The sequence below is a fragment of the Camellia sinensis genome, chromosome 13, assembly GCF_055761805.1.
Source record: "Camellia sinensis isolate YWXY chromosome 13, ASM5576180v1, whole genome shotgun sequence".
In the NCBI taxonomy this organism is placed as follows: domain Eukaryota; kingdom Viridiplantae; phylum Streptophyta; class Magnoliopsida; order Ericales; family Theaceae; genus Camellia; species Camellia sinensis.
Window position 1 is genome coordinate 112299868 of NC_138973.1, and position 5690 is coordinate 112305557.

The following is a 5690-nucleotide window of genomic DNA, read 5'->3' on the forward strand; positions in this document are numbered from 1 at the left end:
TCTCTGTTTTTTTAATAGGAGTTGTTTCCTTTTATATAAATAGGAGGTTTGTGAAATGAAATAATTAACCACAGGGTGGGAATATAATTTTCAAAACGTCAAAGGGTAGAATATAATTAGACCAAACCTCAGGAGGTGTCAGTGTAATTTATCCATTTTTAAATTATACAACTTTGCAAACATTTTCTAGGACTATCTTCCATTTCATTGATTTCTATGAATTATTAAAGACTGATGTCACATCCATTAATATATTCATTAATCCTAAGTTATGAATTTATATAATGTAATAGATATATATATGTAAAAATGCAAAGAAGAAAAAAGAAGTTCATGCCCTAATGGTTAAATATTTTCAAGACGATACTTTGTTACAATAAAAGTGGGTCAAGCACAATACATATAAAAGCCCTAAGCTTGTAAAAATATATTTATAAACACAACATAAATGAGCCTTCAACTCCGAGATCCTCCCAAGCTAAGTTCTTGGCAGAGGCATACCATCGGCACCTGAAAATTGATTTCCACATAGGATGAGCTAAAACCCAGTATAAATTACTTTAATATATTGTATGATGCTTAACAAAGTCATATGGTGAATGCACATGAATGTCATTTACCAAAATATTACATTTTCTCTTTCCAATAATGCAATGCTATATTTATAAATCAATTCATAAACCGAAACTTTTTAAAACAAAAAACAGAGCAGTGGAAACACAATGCTGGGAATTTGTAGATATATATCTGCCAGTAGGCTACACAAGCACTACCAAAGCTATTTGACCGTACTAACCAAAAAGATCGACACCTAATCGCATGGGTTTCTAAACTTTCACAAGGACACACAAGCCAATATAAATATAATCACAACCATTCCCCTAACCAGATTCACTAAGGTATTCACTCTTCTTCCTAAAAAACAATACATTTTCCATGTATGAAACAATGTTCAAATGCAAGATGTATGAGCGAAATAGTTTTGATCAACCTAGGCCTCATGCAATTTCCACAACAACTAAAACTATTCTTCACCGATAACCCAAAATAGATATCTCTATTTAAAAGATAAATTTCAAGAAAACAAATGTGAATCTCATAATTCCAATACATGAGTAACAATTCATGTTCAACTCCACTTTCAAAACCAACAAATATAATCATAATATCATTTCAAAATCTTGACATTTTTCTCTTTTTTCTTAGTTTGAAAACATGAATACTTAAGGACTTCCAAATGCCCCCAAACATATATTCTTTTCCACAGTTCACATTTTCAAACAATTTCTCAAATTCTCAATACTGTAAACCATTCCAAGATCATTTCAATGAAAACCCCTAATTTAAAACCCAAATCCAAACCTAAATCAAATCAAATCCTACACTAAATCAAACCCACAACTTCCAAAACACCACTCTTTTCAAAGAACACATAACATGGTTAAATGACATAAAAACACTAAAGAGAACCCTTCCTCAAAATAGGAAGAGAAGAGCAATAAAACCCCACAGATTTGATAATGACCGAAGCTCAAACTTTTCAGATTGAAACGATCACCACGACAAGCTCTATCCTTTTCCTCTAAGCACCAAGGTGACGAAACTAACAAATTAAGGTGTATGAGAGAGTTTAGGTGAAATTTTAGAATGAGAAAAAGAGCAAGAAATTAAGCTCAGAAAGGAAAGACAGAGGAAGAGAAAAGTAGGAAAGTGAAAATAAGATTTTTCCCGTAGCTTTATACTAACGCATGGCTTGAGTAGCCAAAACAGTGCTCGAGTGTCAGACACATAACACCACTCGAGTGAGCAAACTATGGCTTGAGCAAAGAAACCAAACTCTCAAAAGTTCTGACCTACAAAGAAGCAGCTCGAGCGAAGAAAAGACCATTAGAGCGAAAAACACCCTACTCTCAGAAATTCAGACTGTAAACACATATCCTAAAAGAAATGAAGGACAGTTTGAGCGAGCTTAAGAACGAACAGACAGAATTTCCTTTGAAATATTAACTCTCAAACTATTCAAGACATAATCCAACAATCTAAATAACCATTCCTATCAACTACAAGACCAAAAGAAGCATAGACAACAACCATAGGACTAGATTTAAATCAAAGAGTATAAAAGGGTTGGGTCTTAACCTCGGCTGCTATAACCTCTCCTCCTTAGGAAATTTTGTCCCCGAAATTGAACCAAGACGATGACTATAAAACATAACATTAACAACAACAATAACTCATACTCAATAGTATAAAAGACAGGACAATCCAACTTAACACATATTGATCTTAAATCTCCAAAACATTCATAACGTTCATATATTACAACAAAATGTGAAAGAAGTGCAAAAGACTCAAATATCAACAAACAGGCCCGGATACTTCCCACGGACCTCAGCCTCACGCTCCCAAGTTGCCTCATCAACTCTGTGGTGTTGCTACAAAACCTTACCAACGGAATAGTCTTGCTCGCAAGTCTTGATCCCGAGTATCTAAGACCTGGTCTCTCCTCATGCGAGGCATCCTCATCCACCTCTAAATCTTTCAAATCCAACACATGCGAAAAATTAGGCTCGTACTTTTGAAGCATATGGATTATGAAACACGTCATGAACTCCGGAAAGTTGGGGCCACAATACCAAACGATAAGTTTTCTCCCTAATTGACTCTAGGATCTTGAAAGGTCCAATAAAGCTCAAAAATAACTCTTCACTATTTTCAAATCTCATCAAACCATGTCGCTGTGAAATCTTAAGAAACACATGATCCCCCACTTTAAAACACAAGGGTCTTCTTCTTCAGTTGGTATAGCTCTGCTGACGACTTTAAGCCGAAACCAATCTCTTAAGTATAAGTGAAACTTTCTTAGTCGTACTCCAGACCCAACATAGGTGCATCATCTACATCATCCTAACACACAAGCGATCGGCCATAAAGGCATCACTCCAATACTCGCCTGAAAACTATTATTATAACCAAACTCTATCAAAGGCAAGTGTCTCTCCCAAGACCCCTTAAAGTCGAGGACACAAGCCCAAAGCATGTCCTCTAGAATTTGAATAATACGCTCAGACTGTTCGTCGGTCTGAAAATGATAAATGGTGCTAAAAGTCAACAATTGTCACCGAGATCTCGTGAAGTCATGCTATATCTCTAACATACAGCTCAATAGGATAATTCATTGAGTCACTCGTCCGCATAGGTAAGAAATGTGTAGACTTAGGCCTCATTTGGGAACTAAACATTTTAGCCAAAAGGTCAAAAAATCACTATAAATTATTACATCACTCTCTCTCATTTTCTGCACATCTTTTTGTAAAAAATTAAAAAAGTTACTAAAATAAATGAGGCCTTAGTCAATCGGTCAACCACTACCCATACGGCATCATTTCTCTATTGAGTCCTGGGAAGACCCACAACAAAGTCCATCGTGACATGCTCTCACTGCTACTCAGTTATCGGTAAGGGTTGTAGCAAACCCAATGGTCGTTGGTGCTCGACCTTCACTTATTGACAAGTAAAGCACTAGGAAACAAACAAGTTCACATCTCTCTTCATCCTCCTCTATCGAAACTGACAATAAAGATCATGATACATCTTCATGCCTCCCGGGTGCACCATAAGGTGTGAATAGTGGAACTCTCAAAGTACTTCTTCTGTACAAGACTCCTGCACAAAAAGGCGGTCTAAGTATTTCACACTAGAGTCCAATGAACATTCAAACCCATCTCTACTTTTCCACTAAAGACCTTCTCTCGGATAGTCTCTACCTCATGATCATGGTGTTGTGCCTCAATAACCCAACTAACCACGATAAGTTGTGTAACTGCGGTAAATAAAGTGGCCAACTCAATGGACTCGCCAAGATGCAAGCCAAACTCATTGATAGCGCCTAACATCCCCCATTTCCAGATGGCAATACTCGCTACTTTGCTCACAAACTTCCTACTCAAAGCATCAGCCATTACATTGGCCTTCTTCAGATGATAATGCAGCTCAAACTCTGCCTCAAATTCAAGTCTTTCTGTGATAACAGATATTTCAGACTTTTATGATTAGAAAACACCTCAAATCTCTTCCCATACAGATAATGCCTCCAGATTTTTAAGGCAAAGATCACCGCTACTAGCTCTAAGTCGTGTGTTTGATAGTTTCTCTTATGGATTTTCAATTACTGTGAACCATAGGCCAGAACTTTCCCTTCCTGCATCAATATACAACCCAAGCCTTCTTGAGATGCATCACAACACACAAAATAACCCAAACCTCTCTTTGAAATAATTAAAATAAGAGTAATGGTGAGTCTAGTCTTAAGCTCTTAGAATGACTTTTCATAAGCCTCACTCTACACAAACCTAATTCCTTTCCTTGTCACAGCGAAACCAGTATAGAGAAATCCTTTACAAAACGTCGGTAATGCCCAGCTAACCTCAAGAAACTTCGGATTTGAAAAGCATTCTTAGATTGCTCCCAATCTTACACTGCATTTATCTTAGACGAATCTAACGTCACTCCTTCCTGACACAACATGGTCTAGGAACTTAACCTCATTAAGCCAAAACTCACACTTTCTAAAGTTAGCATACAGTCAGTGTGCTCTAAGAAAATCAAGTACACCTCACAAGTGTTCCTCATATTCCTCCTCAAAAGGTGAATAGACTAAGATGTCATTGACAAACATGACCACAAACTTGTCTAGGAACTCACGAAAGAATCGATTCATCAAGTCCGTAAATGAGGCCAGTGCATTGGTTAGTCCAAAAGGCATCACTTAGAACTCGTAGTGGCCATACCATGTACAAAATGTCGTTTTCTGAATGTCCTCCCCTTTCACCCTCAACTGGTGATACCCCGATCTTAAATCGATCTTCGAAAAGTAACGAGATCCTTTCAACTGATCATTCATGTCCTCTATTCACGGCAATGGGTATTTGTTCTTAATAGTTACCTGGTTCAATTTACGGTAGTCGATGCGCAGCCACAAAGTGCCATCATTCTTCTTTGTAAAGCGAGTCAATGCTCCCCAATATGAGATATTAGGGTGAATGAAACCCTTATCTAACGAATCTCGGAACTACACCTTCAAATCACACAACTCGACTAGCGTAAACCTATATGATGCCATAGAAATCGGGGCCGTTTTTGGCGCTAAATCGATAGAGAACTCAATCTCTTTATGTGGTGGTAAGTCACTATGTTCCTTCGAAAAAACATCTGAATACTCTCGAACTACTCTCAATAAGTCACCCATAACTGTACTACATTCATCAGCTACTATGATGGAAAAAAAGAAACTTAACTCTCTTCAACCCTTAAGGCTACACAATAGAGGAATAAAGCTATCACCCCGATCACACAAGAAGTAGAAGCAATCTTTGAATGATGTACACACCGATACCCTCCTACGGGAACAATTTATTGAAGCCTGAAAATAAGTCGACCAATCCATACCCAAAAACACGTCAAATGTATGCATGTCAAGAACAATAAAATCCAAAAAGAGTCGGCGATCTATGACCTCAATAGCGACATACTCGACCCAATGTGTAACAACCCTGACCTGTGATTAGCTAATAAACCTTATTTAAGAATGCTTAATCAGTAATTAAGATGAAATACTAAGTTAATTGTATCATGTTATTTGTGCTTATATCTATCTGACGTAGGAATATTTGTTTGAATTTCGGTTTCAA